Source organism: Hyperolius riggenbachi, chromosome 2 (genome assembly GCF_040937935.1).
Source record: "Hyperolius riggenbachi isolate aHypRig1 chromosome 2, aHypRig1.pri, whole genome shotgun sequence".
Taxonomy (NCBI): Eukaryota; Metazoa; Chordata; class Amphibia; order Anura; family Hyperoliidae; genus Hyperolius; species Hyperolius riggenbachi.
Genome location: NC_090647.1, coordinates 125379623 through 125398196, shown reverse-complemented (window position 1 = coordinate 125398196; position 18574 = coordinate 125379623). Strand labels below are relative to the sequence as shown.

The 18574-nt window shown below is 47.6% G+C and overlaps 1 protein-coding gene across 1 annotated transcript in view; it reads right to left on the bottom strand.

The window, feature by feature from the left end:
- The window catches only part of LOC137545764 (sodium channel protein type 8 subunit alpha-like), a 456138-nt gene that overhangs the window by 400698 nt on the left and 36866 nt on the right, over window positions 1-18574 (bottom strand). The window lies entirely within an intron of this gene.

The following is an 18574-nucleotide window of genomic DNA, read 5'->3' as shown; positions in this document are numbered from 1 at the left end:
GTTATACCCGGTATCCAGAGTTACAAAAAAATATCCGCATTATTGGCGATTCCGCAGATCGCCACATAATCGGATATATCAGCATTATTGGTGATACTGCGGATCACCAACAATCTGAATACTTTGAGTGTGCACCACACATTGTTACAGTACTGCAGACCACATTTATGAATATGGAAGGTTTGGTGGAACGATTGAATATGCTGTCAGCCACTATTGGAGAACTGTCCAAAGCTGTGACCTTACAGCAAGCTCAGATCTCCCAGCTTACAGAGAGAATTAATGCCCTGTCTCCACTAGTGTTGGGCGAACATCTAGATGTTCGGGTTCGGGCCGAACAGGCCGAACATGGCCGCGATGTTCGGGTGTTCGACCCGAACTCCGAACATAATGGAAGTCAATGGGGACCCGAACTTTTGTGGTTTGTAAAGCCTCCTTACATGCTACATACCCCAAATTTACAGGGTATGTGCACCTTGGGAGTGGGTACAAGAGGAAAAAAAAATTAGCAAAAAGAGCTTATAGTTTTTGAGAAAATCGATTTTAAAGTTTCAAAGGGAAAACTGTCTTTTAAATGCGGGAAATGTCTGTTTTCTTTGCACAGGTAACATGTTTTTTGTCGGCATGCAGTCATAAATGTAATACATATAAGAGGTTCCAGGAAAAGGGACCGGTAACGCTAACCCAGCAGCAGCACACGTGATGGAACAGGAGGAGGGTGGCGCAGGAGGAGGAGAAGGCCACGCTTTGTGAGACACAACAACCCAGGCCTTGCATGAGGGCAAGAAGCGTGCGGATAGCATGCTTTGTACCGCCATGCAGTCATAAATGTAATAAAGATAAGTGGTTCAATAAACAGGGACCACGCGGCAACGCTAACCCAGCAGCAGCAGACGTGATGGAACAGGAGGAGGCGCAGGAGGAGAAGGCCACGCTTTGTGAGACACAACAACCCAGGCCTTGCATGAGGGCAAGAAGCGTGCGGATAGCATGCTTTGTACCGCCATGCAGTCATAAATGTAATAAAGATAAGTGGTTCAATAAACAGGGACCACGCGGCAACGCTAACCCAGCAGCAGCAGACGTGATGGAACAGGAGCAGGAGCAGGAGGAGAAGGCCACGCTTTGTGAGACACAACAACCCAGGCCTTGCATGAGGGCAAGAAGCGTGCGGATAGCATGCTTTGTACCGCCATGCAGTCATAAATGTAATAAAGATAAGTGGTTCAATAAACAGGGACCACGCGGCAACGCTAACCCAGCAGCAGCAGACGTGATGGAACAGGAGCAGGCGCAGGAGGAGAAGGCCACGCTTTGTGAGACACAACAACCCAGGCCTTGCATGAGGGCAAGAAGCGTGCGGATAGCATGCTTTGTACCGCCATGCAGTCATAAATGTAATAAAGATAAGTGGTTCAATAAACAGGGACCACGCGGCAACGCTAACCCAGCAGCAGCAGACGTGATGGAACAGGAGCAGGCGCAGGAGGAGAAGGCCACGCTTTGTGAGACACAACAACCCAGGCCTTGCATGTGGACAAAAAGCGTGCGGATATAGCAGCAATGCTTTTTGCCGCCATGCAGTCATAAATGTAATACAGATGAGAGGTTCAATAAACAGGGCCCGGAAACGCAACACCATCCCAGATGTTCATTGGTCATGTTACTTGGTTGGGGTCCTGGAGTGTTGCGTAGTCATTTCCAATCCAGGATTGATTCATTTTAATTTGAGTCAGACGGTCTGCATTTTCTGTAGAGAGGCGGATACGCCGATCTGTGACGATGCCTCCGGCAGCACTGAAACAGCGTTCCGACATAACGCTGGCTGCCGGGCAAGCCAGCACCTCTATTGCGTACATTGCCAGTTCGTGCCAGGTGTCTAGCTTCGATACCCAATAGTTGAAGGGTGCAGATGGATGGTTCGACACAGCTACGCCATCTGACATGTAGTCCTTGACCATCTTCTCCAGGCGATCGGTGTTGGAGGTGGATCTGCACGCTTGCTGTTCAGTGGGCTGCGGCTGCATGGGTGTCAGAAAATTTTCCCACTCCAAGGACACTGCCGATACCATTCCCTTTTGGGTACTAGCTGCGGCTTGCGTTGTTTGCTGCCCTCCTGGTCGTCCTGGGTTTGCGGAAGTCAGTCTGTCTGCGTACAACTGGCTAGAGGAGGGGGAGGATGTCAATCTCCTCTCTAAAGTCTCCACAAGGGCCTGCTGGTATTCTTCCATTTTGACCTGTCTGACTCTTTCTTCAAGCAGTTTTGGAACATTGTGTTTGTACCGTGGATCCAGAAGGGTATAAACCCAGTAATTGGTGTTGTCCAGAATGCGCACAATGCGTGGGTCACGTTCAATGCAGTCTAGCATGAATTGAGCCATGTGTGCCAGAGTCCTACCAGAATCCTCATCATCCTCTTGTGAGCGTTGTGATAGTTGTTGTGATGCATCATAGTCGTCACCTTCCTCCTGGTCTGCTTCTGCTGACCATTCGCGTTGAATTGTGGAAGTCCAACGTGCACCGCTCTGGCCCTCGTCAGTGGTGGCATGAAATTCCTGCTCCAACTCCAGCTGTTCCTCCTCCTCTTCTTCGTCATAGCTGCTGGGGCCAGCGTTCCCTGAGGCGGATGGCCTGATGTTGGTACCATCACGCTGATCGTTTTCTCCTTCAGATTCCCCCAGTTGCATCATGACAGCTGTTTCCTTGATTTTTAACATCGACCTCTTCAGTAAACACAGCAGTGGTATGGTAATGCTGACTGAAGAGTTGTCACTGCTCACAAGCAACGTGGATTGCTCAAAATTTTGGAGGACTTGGCAGAGATCCAACATGTTGGCCCAATCGGATCCACAGAAGCTTGGCAGCTGGCCGGATGCGCCTCGGTACTGCGCCGTCATGTACTGGACCACTGCACTCTTCTGCTCGCAAAAGCGGGCTAGCATGTGCAGCGTAGAATTCCAGCGCGTAGGGACATCACACAGCAAGCGATGGTGGGGGAGATTGAAGCGCTCCTGCATCTTGGCGAGTGCCCCCGAAGCAGTACTGGAATTTCTACAATGTTTGGACACTCGACGCACCTTCAACAGCAGATCGGGCACGCCTGGGTATGTCCTCAGGAACCGCTGAACTACTAGGTTCATCACGTGCGCCAGGCAAGGGATGTGTGTCAGCTTAGCCAACCTTAAAGCGCGAATGAGATTACTCCCATTATCACACACAACCATGCCCGGTTTCAGGTCCAGCGGTGCCAGCCACAAATCCGTCTGTTCCTTTATTCCCCTCCAAATTTCCTCCCCTGTGTGCTGCTTATCCCCAAGGCAGATTAGCTTCAGCAACGCTTGCTGACGCATGCCAACAGCTGTGCTGCACTGCTTCCACGATCCTACTGCTGCTGGGTTAGCGTTTCCGGATGAGGTACAGCTTTGAGATGCGTTGGAGGAGAAGGAGTCAGAGAGGTAGGTGCTGCTGTTATTCCAGTGGGAGGGACGGCGGTGCAGCTGTTTGTGGCGTGGGCAACACCCGTGCCGTAGCAGGTGAGGAATCGCTGCCAGGCTCCACAAGGTTCACCCAGTGCGCGGTAAGGGAGATGTATCGACCCTGGCCGAACGCACTCGTCCAGGTGTCAGTGGTGAGGTGAACCTTGCAGGCAACGGCATTCTTCAAGCTTCGGGTTATTTTGCTGACCACGTGCTCATGCAACTCAGGCACTGCAGAGCGTGCAAAGTGGTAGCGGCTGGGAACCACGTAACGTGGGATGGCCACTGACATCATGCCCTTGAAGCTGTTTGTCTCCACCAATCGATATGGCAGCATTTCGCAGGCCAGAAGCTTGGCTATGCTGGCTGTTACTGCCACGGCCCGGGGGTCATTTGCTGGCAATTTCCTCTTGCGCTCAAACATCTCCGACACAGACAACTGAACCGTAGCGCTGCACACGGAAGGGCTGTTGGTTGTTGTGTTTGATGAACACTGGGAGACCTCAAGAGCACTACTCCGGAAAGTGACAGTGTCAGCGTCGTCTGATGTTTGTGAATGTTGTGAACCACGCAATGGCTGGGCTACTGCTGCTGCTGAGGCGGGTCTGGTGGTGAGTCTGGTGAACCCAAGGGAGGCAGTGTTGTTTCTGGTACCCTGTCCTGACGCGTTTGCCCAAAGAGTGGGATGTTTGGATAGCATGTGACGGCTCATGCTGGTGGTGGAGAGGTTGTTAATATTTTTCCCCCTGCTCAGGCGGGTCTTGCACACCTTGCAAATCGCCATGGTAACATCCTCAGTGCAGTCTTCAAAGAAAGCCCAGACTTTGGAGCACCTGCCTCCTTGCTGGCGATTTCTGTTTGCTCCTCTTTTGCCTCTCACTTGAACTTCCACGCTTGTGGTGCCTGAAATTGCGCGCCGCCTACCTTGTGGCACAAGGCGAACTCGTGCAGCAGTGTGTTCTTCAACAGACTCATCTGTGCTGCTGCTACGACGGCGATGTTCTCGTTCACAAACAAAATCTGGGTCTCTGTCCACATTGTCCATACCCTCCTCTTCCATCTCCTCAAACTCGTCATATGTCATTGTGGGCCACCGCCGTGGAGTAGAGCTCCCCACAACAACCTCTGCGCAGCACACTCCAACGTCGTCTTCCAGATCTTGTCGGCCGACCTCCTGCAATTGCAACCCCTCCTGCCCAAATTGCTCTGGGATTTGGGTTTCCGAGTCCTCTTCGGACTCGCCTTGTATTTCAGTGCGCGGTGCATTTCCCACAGTTAACGGTTGTGAATCCAGGCACAACATTTCTGGCTGTTCCTCCATTGACCTTTGAAAGGTGGAAGTTTGTTGGGCTGGGAATAGCTCCTGCGAATACCCCATTGTGTCCTGAGGTAATTCATCGGACTGGTTATCTGGCAGTTGTGTGCGTGGTGTCGCTGCCGGTTGTGTCAGCTTTGTGCCCACTGGCTCCTTGTAACTGGCTGAGGACTCGGACCTCGTGCGTGATGTGCTGGTGCTGCTTAACCCACTGCTGGACGCTTGAGAGGTCATCCAAGTAATTATCTGGTCCTGTTCTTTTGGATTTGTGAGGGTTGTTGTCCTGGACAACATGGGCGGTATTGAGTGGGTTTTCTTGGGTGCTCCCCTGTGGCCTGTACGTGAACCGTCAGGGGAAACACCTCTTCCCTTGCCCCTCCCTCTTTCACCGGATTTCTTCCTCATTTCACTTATCCTTACAGTACACGCTGACTGGCAGCAGTACAGTGGCAGTACAGAAATGCTATACAGTACCACTATTCCCAGCAGCGACACAGAGCACAATGCTATACAGTGACGGGTGAGCGGTGTACCACTATTCCCAGCAGCGACACAGAGCACAATGCTATACAGTGACGGGTGAGCGGTGTACCACTATTCCCAGCAGCGACACAGAGCACAATGCTATACAGTGGCGAACGAGCGGTGTACCACTATTCCCAGCAGACACAGAACAGTACACAGAATGCTATATAGTGTGGCTGAACGAGCGGTGTACCACTATTCCCAGCAGACACAGAACAGTACACAGAATGCTATATAGTGTGGCTGAACGAGCGGTGTACTACTGTTCCCAGCAGACACAGAACAGTACACAGAATGCTATATAGTGTGGCTGAACGAGCGGTGTACTACTGTTCCCAGCAGACACAGAACAGTACACAGAATGCTATATAGTGTGGCTGAACGAGCGGTGTACTACTGTTCCCAGCAGACACAGAACAGTACACAGAATGCTATATAGTGTGGCTGAACGAGCGGTGTACTACTGTTCCCAGCAGACACAGAACAGTACACAGAATGCTATATAGTGTGGCTGAACGAGCGGTGTACCACTATTCCCAGCAGACACAGAACAGTACACAGAATGCTATATAGTGTGGCTGAACGAGCGGTGTACTACTGTTCCCAGCAGACACAGAACAGTACACAGAATGCTATATAGTGTGGCTGAACGAGCGGTGTACCACTATTCCCAGCAGACACAGAACAGTACACAGAATGCTATATAGTGTGGCTGAACGAGCGGTGTACTACTGTTCCCAGCAGACACAGAACAGTACACAGAATGCTATATAGTGTGGCTGAACGAGCGGTGTACTACTGTTCCCAGCAGACGCAGAACAGTACACAGAATGCTATATAGTGTGGCTGAACGAGCGGTGTACTACTGTTCCCAGCAGACACAGAACAGTACACAGAATGCTATATAGTGTGGCTGAACGAGCGGTGTACTACTGTTCCCAGCAGACACAGAACAGTACACAGAATGCTATATAGTGTGGCTGAACGAGCGGTGTACTACTGTTCCCAGCAGACACAGAACAGTACACAGAATGCTATATAGTGTGGCTGAACGAGCGGTGTACCACTGTTCCCAGCAGACACAGAACAGTACACAGAATGCTATATAGTGTGGCTGAACGAGCGGTGTACCACTGTTCCCAGCAGACACAGAACAGTACACAGAATGCTATATAGTGTGGCTGAACGAGCGGTGTACTACTGTTCCCAGCAGACACAGAACAGTACACAGAATGCTATATAGTGTGGCTGAACGAGCGGTGTACTACTGTTCCCAGCAGACACAGAACAGTACACAGAATGCTATATAGTGTGGCTGAACGAGCGGTGTACTACTGTTCCCAGCAGTGACACACAATGACTGGGGGGGACCCTGGCTAGCGTGGCTGGAGCGCGAACTACCCTGCCTGCCTACCCAAAGCTAAACCCACAGACAAATGGCGGAGATATGACGTGGTTCGGGTATTTATTTACCCGAACCACGTGACAGTTCGGCCAATCAGAGCGCGTTCGGGTCCGAACCACGTGACCCGTTCGGCCAATCACAGCGCTAGCCGAACGTTCGGGGAACGTTCGGCCATGCGCTCTTAGTTCGGCCATATGGCCGAACGGTTTGGCCGAGCACCGTCAGGTGTTCGGCCGAACTCGAACATCACCCGAACAGGGTGATGTTCTGCAGAACCCGAACAGTGGCGAACACTGTTCGCCCAACACTAGTCTCCACCAGTGGTTCAACATTCCCCTCACACAGTCGAGCCCAAGATGCCCCTTCCGGAAAAATTTTCTGGCTCACGGGCCGACTTTAGTAACTTTAGAAATCGCTGTTTAGCATATTTCCAGATGAAACCTGTGTCGTCCGGTTCAGAGGCACAGAGGGTTACTCTGATTAGGACCCTCTTACAGGGAGATTCCCAGACCTGGGCATTTAGCCTTCCCGAAGGTCATACTGCCTTGTCATCGGTGTCTGAATTCTTTAAAGCGATGGCCATTATTTACGATGATCCCGACATCGCCGGCACAGCCGAGCGCAAGCTCAGGGAACTTAAACAAGGTAGTCGCATGGTTGAGGAGTATGCGGCAGAGTTCAGGAAGTGGGCAGTCTCAGTGAGGTGGGATCAATTCACACTATTAGACACATATATGAATGGGTTATCTGATTCCATCTCTGATGTCATCATAAGCCACCCTGAACCGAAAAGTTTAGATGAGGCCATAACACTGTCCATTAAAATTGATAGACGTATTCGTTATCATAAGAAGGGCAGATCTTTAGCACTCGCCAGGGTGTCCCATGCGGTTAGTCCTCCTGAGGTCTCGGAGGAGGAACCGATGCAATTGGGGCATGGCCATCTGACAGGGTCTGAGAGAGCTAGGAGAATGAAGGAGGGACTATGCCTATACTGTGGGGAGAAGGGTCACCGAGTGCAGAAGTGCAGCAAGAGGGCGGGAAACTTGTCCGCTTAGGGCTGGTTGGAGGTACCGCCCTAAGCGAGCAAACCCTACCTCCATATCACAGTAAGATCTTGCTGCCTTGTTCCCTTCAATGGGAGAATCAAGTTTGTCACACGTCTGCATTCATCGACTCGGGCTCCGCCGCCAATTTCATAGATCGTGATCTAGCTTTGAGGTTCAATATCCCCATTCTCCCCATTCAGAAGCATATCTATGTCACCGCAATCGATGACTTCCCACTGCCAGACAAGTCACCTCTTTGTCAAACTCCATTTCTCACCCTCCAGATTGGGGTTCTTCACACAGAAAACATTCAGTTCTTTGTTTTAAAGATGGCCACCTCGTCAGTCATCCTGGGTCTCCCTTGGCTGAGGAAGCATTCTCCCCAGATAAATTGGAGGGAGGGACAACTGTCTGCATGGTCACACTATTGTCAGGAGAATTGTTTAGGGTCTGTATCAGTCTGTTCCTCTGAGGTTCACATTGAAGGGGTTCCACCTCAGTATTCTGAATTCAGTGACGTGTTTTGTGCCCGGTCTGCGGACAGGTTGCCTCCCCATAGACCCTATGACTGTCCTGTTGAGCTGAGACCAGGTACTATGCCCCCTCGGGGACGGTTGTACAATCTTTCTGGTCCTGAGAAGATCGCGATGAAGGATTATATCAGGGAGAACTTGGAGAAGGGCTTTATCCGTCCTTCCAAGTCCCCTGCGGGAGCGGGGTTCTTCTTTGTTAAGAAGAAAGACGGTGGTCTTCGCCCGTGTATAGATTATAGACAACTTAACAAGATCACCATCAAAAACCGTTACCCTCTCCCACTCATCGACGATCTATTCTCACAGATTACTGATGCCTGTGTTTTTTCCAAGTTGGATCTGAGGGGGGCATATAACCTTATTCGTATCCGAGAAGCCGACGAGTGGAAGACCGCGTTTAATACACCTGACGGTCACTATGAGTACCTCGTCATGCCCTTCGGGTTATGCAATGCCCCGGCGGTCTTTCAGGAGTTCGTCAATGATATCTTTAGAGATGTATCAGGCAGATTCTTAGTGGTTTATCTTGACGACATTTTAATTTTTTCGAAAGACTTGCAGCAGCATAGGCAGCATGTTAGGTTTGTCCTCCAAAAACTACGTGAGAACCAATTATACGCCAAGTTGGAGAAATGTATTTTCGAAGTCAGGGAGGTAGCCTTTCTGGGATACATTATCTCCACATCTGGGTTGGCAATGGATCCTAGTAAGGTCGCAGCAGTCCTGGAATGGCCACAGCCTTCAGGCCTCAAGGCACTGCAGAGGTTTTTGGGATTCGCCAACTATTACAGGAGGTTCATTAAGGGGTACTCTTCGGTGGTGGCCCCTATGACTCAGTTGACAAGAAAGGGGGCTGATGCTAGTATCTGGCCATCTGAAGCAGTTAAGGCCTTTGAGTTGTTGAAAGCAGCCTTCTGTTCTGCTCCCATCTTGCGTCATCCTGACGTCACCCGCCCCTTCATTGTGGAGGTGGATGCGTCCGATGTAGGAGTCGGCGCAGTTTTATCGCAGGCTTTTGGCACGGATGGTAAGGTCCATCCGTGTGCATACTTCTCAAGGAGGTTTGCGCCCGCGGAGAAAAATTATGATGTGGGGAATCGAGAGCTGTTGGCCATCAAACTGGCACTGGAGGAGTGGCGCCATTGGTTGGAAGGGGCAGAGTTCCCTTTTACAGTGTATACAGATCACAAAAACCTCGAATACATCGAGAAAGCTAAGAGGTTAACGCCCAGACAGGCCAGATGGGCGCTTTTCTTTTCTCGTTTTGATTTTGTGATCACGTATAGGTCAGGTGACAAGAACGTTAAGGCTGATGCCTTGTCTAGGTGCTTTGAGCCTGAGTCTGCCCCATCTGCTACTCCCACTAATATCCTCCCTGAAAAGTACTTTCTGGCAGCTACTGAGATCTCGGAGGATCTTTCCAAGGTGCTTTCGGCATGTCAGGCTAATGTTCCTAAGGGGAAACCTGAGGGTCTCCTGTATGTTCCCATCCGCTTTCGAGGGCAAGTGCTACGTATTTTTCATGAACACAAGAATGTGGGACACCCGGGCATTGCCCGTACTCAGGAACTGTTGAGTAGGGCTGTCTGGTGGCCTTCTTTCATGTCCGACTGTGAGGAGTTTGTCAAGTCCTGTTCTGTCTGTGCCAGGTGCAAATCCTCCAGGAAGGCTCCAGCCGGGTCTCTCCAACCCCTGCCTTCTCCACAGGTTCCATGGTCCCACATCTCCATGGACTTTGTGGGTGAACTGCCTGAATCTGACGGTAAGACCGTCATCTGGGTCGTAACTGACAGGTTCAGTAAGCTGGCACATTTTGTTGCTCTGCCCGGGTTGCCGTCTGCTCAGGATTTGGCAGAACTATTTGTGCATAACATCTTTAAGCTTCATGGAATTCCTGTGGATGTGGTTTCAGACCGAGGGGTACAGTTTGTATCTAAATTCTGGAGGTCCTTTTGCAAAGATTTGGGCATCTCTCTGTCTTTTTCGTCTGGCTACCATCCCCAGACCAATGGGCAGACAGAGAGAATCAACCAATCCCTTGAACAATTCTTGAGATGTTACGTGGCGGAGGCGCAACATCTGTGGGTGAAATTCTTGCCATTTGCTGAATTCGCTCACAATAATCTCAGGAACACATCTTCCGGGTATTCTCCATTTCAGGTCGTTTACGGTAGATCACCCAAATTCTCGTCGCTTCCAGTCAGGGAGTCACCTCTTCCGGCTCTCCAGGAGTGGCAAGGAGCCTTCAAGAAAATTTGGGAGAATGTCAGGTACAATCTGAATAAGGCCTTTAAGATCCAGAAAAAGTATGCGGACAAGAGACGTTCCATTGAATGGAACTTTGTTCCAGGGGATTTTGTTTGGGTATCCACCAAACATATCTCTCTCAGACAGCCATCGGCAAAACTGGGTCCCCGGTTTATTGGGCCTTTCCCTGTGGAAAGAAAGATTAATGATGTGACATACAGGGTGAAACTACCTGCCAGTCTGAGATGTGGCAGGACATACCATGTCTCCCTATTGAAACCTGCTGTTAGGGTAGACTCGGCTCCCCCTTCTCCTGTGGTGGTCGATGGGGAACTGGAGTATGAGGTTCAGGATATCCTGGATTCTCGCATTGTACGCAATAAAGTTCAGTATCTGGTACACTGGAAGGGGTATGGACCAGAGGAAAGATTATGGGTTCCCCTTCGAGATCTGCATGCCAAAGAGATAAGAAAGAAGTTTCATGAGTCACATCCCGGGAAACCTGGAGAGGCATGTCCGGAGGCCACGCCTGAAAGGGGGGGTACTGTCATAAGACGGCGGCCTGACCGCATTCAGCAAGCGGAACGCGGAGGTTTGTCCGCGTCCGCATCAGCGGCACCATCCACCACATGGTCGCATGCGGAACGCGGAGAAACATCCGCATCGGCGTTGCGATCCACCGTTCGGTCACAGGCCTCTCGGCGTACTTTACGTCGAGGCTGTGGTCCGGTTCTTCCCTCACAGGCCTCAGGGCCTGCCACACACCAACGCTATCCTCAATCCAGTCTGGACCCCGTAGGGGCTGCGCGCGTGTGCAATAAAGCCTTTTATACTCTTAGAAGGAGAGTCAGCTGACCAGCTGGTCAGCTGACCTCAGTAAGGTCCTTGAGCTGTGCTGCAAGGTCCTTGAACTGTGTTGTGATTGGCTGGGCGGGCTGGTTGAGCCCAGCACAGTATAAAAGCAGGCATTCTGTCAGTTGCAAGTTGTCTGCAGTAAGCGTTACTTTGTGATAGCCCTCAGACCTTAGCTAGATCCGAGAGAGACAGTCCTAGCTGGAGCAAGGCTCCTGTCTCTCATCAGTCAGTCTTTGTTGTTTTCCTGATTATTGTATATTTGTATGTAACCTGATCTCTGTTTAAGTCAGCCAGTCAGTTGATCTAATAGTCAGCCAGATAGTGATCTGACAGTTAGTATCATCGTGGGCCAAGTGCGGCTTGCCGTAACTAGCCCACAACAGTCAGATTTGTTATTTTCCTAATCTGCGACATATATTGGTTTTGCCAATATATTCGCAAGCACTATTGTTATCTGTGCCATTTTCTGATCTCCCGTTGCCGAACCTCTGCTTGTCTATTTCACTACGAGTTCGGCTTTCTGACTTTGTACCTCCGCCTATCTGATTTCCGTTACTGACCTTGGCTAGATTTCTGACTCTGCTCTCTGTTTCACGATTCGGTACCTCGCAGCCAGTTTGTTACCAAACCGTTTCCGTCTGACTTTGCCCCCTTTAGTGGTTCTCCCACTAAAGGGTTTATTCTGCTGAATCCCTCCTTGCGGAGGTCTCAGTGGTTCCCCAGTATATCATTGCTGCTGGGGAACGCTATTCTAGCGTTACGTCATCTAGTCGCAGAATCGCACACACTGCGTTTCTCTTTTAGAGGTAGCCAGTCCTCTTAAAGATATCAGTGTGGTGGGTTTTCCACTGTCGTTATACCCGGTATCCAGAGTTACAAATAAATATCCGCATTAATGGCGATTCCGCAGATCGCCACATAATCGGATATATCAGCATTATTGGTGATACTGCGGATCACCAACAATCTGAATACTCTGAGTGTGCACCAAACACCACACATTGTTACACCGAGCAACTTTCACCTCCTATTCATTCGCCAATAACTTTATCACTACTTATCACACTGAAATGATCTATATCTTGTTTTTTCGCACCATTTAGGCTTGGTGATGCAAAGGTGATGCAGTTTGATCAGAATTATTTTATTCTAAATCCATTTTAACAGGAAGATTAAGAAAAAAATGGAAAAAAATCATTATTTCTCAGTTTTTGGCAATTATAGTTTAAAATTAATACAATTAATACATGCTACCGTAATGAAAAAATTAATACATGCTACCGTAATTAAAACCCATGTATTTTATTTGCCCATTTGTCCTGGTTATTACACCATTTAAATTATGTCCCTATCACAATTCATGGCGCCGATATTTTATTTGGAAATAAAGGTAGATAAGATATATCCGTCTAGATAGAGCTTTTGTAACAAGATGGGGATATGTGGTGTTCCTACATATAGCCTGTAGATGGCACTGTTCTACTTGTATTGCTGCATAAGATTATCTGGACTGTTGTGGGTCACTGGTTCCTGTTTTGTCCTAGCTTGGAACACAGGGTAAAGGCACTGCTTGCGTAGAGAGTTGAATCTTGTAAATAAACATAGTTTCAGTTACCCTACCTCTGTGACTATTCAATACAACAAATGCTGCTGCCCATACACTGAGTGATGTATGAGCACCTAAAGAGTCACATTTTGTTAATGATTACTATTATTGGAAGCCTACATAGAGCAGTCCATTACTACTATAGCAGCAATGAAGAGCTAGTGGGGCAGCTGAGAAAGGGCGCGTAGGGGTGGGTCTCTCTGGTCCAGGGACCCTCTGCATCCCCTGTTGCTATGCCACAGGCCATAGGTTTCAGAATTTTTGAAGATTTTTGGTTAGTGTTTGAATATTGATAGATATCTTATGGAGTATAGTTTCTGAGTTTACTATGTTTTTTGCTGTGCATCACATGGGATGGAGCTATGAAATATGTGAGTATACCCCGCTTGGTTATATTGAAGCTGCATCCAGAAGGAATGTATTGTAAATGCTTGTCAAACCTCACAAGTTTATTCTAGAACGGATCATAAATGTATCATAAACATCTTAGGTGCATTCCATTTTTTTCCTGGAGTAATTTTTAACCCTGACTGGATTTTACCAGCTTTTACACCTGACTTGTGTACACACTTACCTCATGACCCTAGACTCTGCACTACACTTTATGCATCAGTAGTGGCACATGGAAACATAGAAGTTGCAGCTCTCCAACTTTTTTTTCTATTTCTTTATTTAAAGAACTTTTTAGCTCACCAGCTTTAAAGACAACCCACTTTAGTCATCTTTTCGTTGAAATGATTCTAAAAAAATGTAATGTCCCTTTCTTTATATAGGAGAGATGCATATGTAGCCATTCACTATAAGGTGAAGATACAAAGAGTGGCTTTAGGATCAAGTTATAACTTAGATTAATAAGAATTCTTTAAAGGAGTTATTAGCCAAAATATAAAAAATTAGCTTCACTCACCTGGGGCTTTCTCCAGCCCCTTGCAGCCGACTGTCCGTAGTCAGTAGTTCTGTGCCTGCGCAGTAAGCCACGTACAATGTGAGCTTGATTGACAGTGGCGGTTCGTGAAGGGGCAGTAAGGACGACCTCGGGGTCGGCCTCTGCACCGTGCGGCGTGACCGGGTTGGTGGCAGAGAGCGGAGCAATCGGCGTGGGACAGTCGGCTGCAAGGGGCTGGAGAAAGCCCCAGGTAAGTAAAGCTCATTTTTTATATTTTGGCTGATAACTCCTTTAAGTAAGCAGTGCCAACACTGCAAGGGCCACATGCAATTAACTTTTTTTCCTTGATGATCTTTTCATGCCTTATTAATACTATGGGCTTGATTCACTAAGACAAATAGCATGCCTTATCAAAGCTAGCACACCTTACTAAAGTTAACACGCCTTATCAGAGTAGCATAGCGAGCGCAACAAACCTTCAGGGACTCAGGGCAAGACGAGTGGAGCTCTCGTCATTGCCAATTAGCAGGCATAAGTTCGCTATGCCACTCTGATAAAGTGTCTTAACTTTGATAAGGCGTGCTAACTTTGATAAGGCATGCTATTTGTCTTAGTGAATCAAGCTCAATGCCTTTTAAGCCACCAACAAGCAAGAAAATACTTGTGTCAGTACTTTTTCACCTACTTTTTAGTAAGTAAGTTGAATAAGGTCCCAGGTCATTAGTTAGTGTTAAACAACATTCCTCTTTAAGTAATAACGTAGTGGTTCTACGCTTCGCCATTATGGATATCTAAACAACGCTATAGGGTAGGTGTGCACATGCTAGATCAGGCATGGGCAAACTTGGCCCTCCAGCCGTTAGGGAACTACAAGTCCCACAATGCATTTGCCTTTATGAGTCATGACTGTGGCTGAAAGACTCCTGCAATGCATTGTGAGACTTGTTGTTCCTTAACAGCTGGAGGGCCAAGTTTGCCCATGCCTGTGCTAGATTCTAGGACAAGTTAGCGCACAATAATCATCTCGCCAAGGATTATCTAGCATGTGTACCAGGCTTAAGTTAGTCTTCCATAATGTCCTTCTCTAGCTTTGGCACTACTGCAGAGGCTAAAGCATGGATGTGTGAGAGGGAGAAAGAGGGTAAACATTGCTGAATCACTCTGACTCTGTGAAAGTGGACTGCAAAAAAAAAGGGAGGAGGGATTGGACATGTCTGAAAATAGCCACCACAGAGGTGTAAGCAAGCTGCTCATACTGTATTAAAAATAATCTGTCTGTTAAAGACTGCAAAAAAAATCACATAACACAAACAGAAAATAAAAAGCAATGCTGATATCAACAACCTTACAATGATCTCCCCAATTTGTTTACAAATGATCCAAAGGTACAGAGTTAGTGCAAACAAAGAACACCAAGATTTTTAAAGGCCAACTGAAGTTAGCAGTATATGGAGGCTGCCATATTTATAACCTTTTAAACAATACCAGTTGCCTGGCAGTCCTGCTGATCCATTTGACTGCAGTAGTGTCTGAATAACACCAGTAAGAAGCATACAGCTAATCTTGTTAGATCTGACAACATACCTTGTAACTTTTTGAGATGAGAAAGAGGGACACTTAAGTCACGCCCCTGCCACACCCCCTGACCACACCCTGACACACCCCTAGTCATGCACGCCATAAAGATTTCATAAGAAAAATATGTTGTTTTATAATTCAAACCACACTGGTCCTTTCTATCCTGATTCATTTTCCTTCATATTAACATTAGAAAATAAGAAATATAACAATTTAACCACTTAAGTACCAGCGGTCTCTACCCCCTTAAGGACCAGAGACCGCTGGTACCAGAAATCGCGGAATCACGACGGATAACGACGAATCGCCGCACATACCCACCACATTTGCCATCACCATCACCGCACACGGTCACTCGTCACACTGCAATATAAGCTTAATGCAATTTGTAATAATATGTAATTCATGTCAATATGACAATCCTGCTGTCCTCCAGCCGTGTTCTCAGTAATTATTTTATATCCTCCTTTATGTCAAGCTTTCCTCAGGCTTTATACTTACCGTACCTGGTGCTTCCTCCAGCCCCCTGTAGTCTGTCTGATCCCTCAGATATGGTTCTTTATGTTGCACTCTTGTGAGGCCCGTGCTTTTGGGCCACTGTGCATGTGGGCCACGCACACCTTCAGATCACCACGGGATCCAAAAAGCTAATACATTTCCACGTGGCTCTGTAAAACTAATTAGCTACAGGCTCACTATACACCACCAGTTCTGGACCTACAGCCTTGTCTTCAGAGGCATAAAGACAGGGCCGGCCCTTCAATAGAGGCAAAGGCGGCAATTGCTTCAGGGCCACAGAGCCTGTAGCAGTCCCCACTTTTTGGTCGTGGGGGGTTTCTGGGGCCCCCAAGTTAACCTTATACAGATTATGCCACAGCACTGGTGATGTGATTTTTATGCACCTATGGATATATTCCACCTCCAGAGTTCCCTCTTCTGAGCTTCCAGACCTATGTGTGCAGGCTTTACTCTTCCAGAATTACCTAGACTAGCCTTTCTAAACTGTGGAGTGCCAACAGGATTAAAGCGGACCTGAACTCAGAATGTCCTCCCGCAAGAGGAAATAGCCTGCGGATGTCACCAGGAGTCCCGTGCAGTTGCAGACCCCGAGCTCCTGCGTAAGCAAGTGACGTAAAAGAGAAGCAGCCCATGCGGACTGGCAGAGTGACGGCGATGGGACCAGAGGAGGACGTGTCTCCAGACTCTCCAAGGCTCCACAGACAAGAGTGGCATTCCCGGGAAGAGGCTCCGCCCACAGGAACGAGTCTCTGTCTTGGAGCTGCCCAAGTTATACTTGCCCGGGGATCCCATTGTTACTAGAACTGGCCCTGCATAAAAAGATAATCTACATAATTAGGAGTGATGCTTGTGATGTACCTTGGGAAACCACAGTTTCTCACTTACAGTGCTGCCCATAATTATTCATACCCCTGGAAAATGTTGACTTAAAGTCACTTTTATTCAACTAACAAGTAATTTTTTTGACTGGGAATGACATAGGTGTCTCCCAAAAGATAATTAGACCATGTACAATTTTTCAGCTTTTATTTGCATTTGAGCGAATAGTGTCCAAAATTATTCATACTCTTCTCAATAATCAATAGAAAAGCCTTTATTAGCTATTACAGAAATCAAATGCTTCCTATAATTGCAGACCAGCTTTTTGCATATTCACAGGTATTGATACATCTTTAGCAATGAGCTCCAAATCTTTCAGATTGGAGGGTCTTTTTGTCGTCACTCTGATCTTTAGCTCCCTCCACAGATTCTCAATTGGATTCAAGTCAGGACTCTGGCTGCGCCACTGCAAAACTTTAATGTTGTTGTCTGCTAACCATTACTTCACCTCTTTTGCTGTGTATTTTGGGTCATTGTCATGCTGAAAATGTCCCAAGGCCAAGTTTCTCAGACTGCCTGATGTTGTTGTAGAGAATCCTCATGTATTGCTCTTTTTTCATGGTGCCATTAACTGTGATTAGGTTCCTTGGACCATTGGCTGAAAAACACCTCCAAATCATTAGGTTCCCACCACCATGTTTGACAGTGGGGATGGTGTTCTTTGGGTTGAAGGCTTCTCCTTTTTTACACCAAATGAAGGAAACATCATTGTGACCAAACAATGCAATTTTTGTTTCATCTGACCATAACACAGAAGACCAGAAGTCTTCTTCTTTGTCCAGATGAGCATTTTCAAAGGCCAAGCGAGCTTTTGTGTGCCTTATTTGGAGAAGTGGAGTCATCCTTGGTCTGCATCCATGGAACCCAGCAGTGGCCAGTGTCTGTTGGATTGTCTGCCTTGAGACATTGCCACCAGCAGAGCCCAGATTCACCAGGATGGCATTGGTGATGATCCTTGGATTCTTTTTCACTTCTCTCACCATCCTCCTGGTCAGCACAGGTTTCACTTTTGGCTTCCGACCACGTCCTCTGAGACTTTCCACAGTGCGGAACATCTTGTATTTTTTTTATAATACTTTGCACTGTAGCTAACTGGAACTTGAAAACATTTAGAAATGGCCTTGTAGCCCTTTCCTGACTTGTGAGCAACCACAATGTGCAAGCGCAGGCCCTCACTGAGCTCTTTTGTCTTAGCCTTGACAGTCCACAAACCAACTGCAGAGAGCTGCTGTGTTTCACCTGTTGAGTTGATTAAAACAGCTGTTCCATATTAATTAGGGTAATTAATATGCTTTAGAACTGCTTGAACTATTTGGAATGGTATAAAACTTTGGATTTTCCCCACAGACTGTGACAGTTTGTGAAGGGTATGAATCATTTTGGACTGGACATGTTTTGCTCAAATGTAAAGACCCTCCAATCTGAAAGATTTGGAGCTCATTGCTAAAGATGAATGGGCAAAAATACCTGTGAATATGCAAAAAGCTGGTCTGCAATTATAGGAAGCATTTGATTTCTGTAATAGCTAATAAAGGCTTTTCTATTGATTATTGAGAAGAGTATGAATCATTTTGGACACTATTCGCTCAAATGCAAATAAAAGCTGAAAAATTGTACATGGTCTAATTATCTTTTGGGAGACTCCTATGTCATTCCCAGTCAAAAAAAATACTTGTTAGTTGAATAAAAGTGACTTTAAGT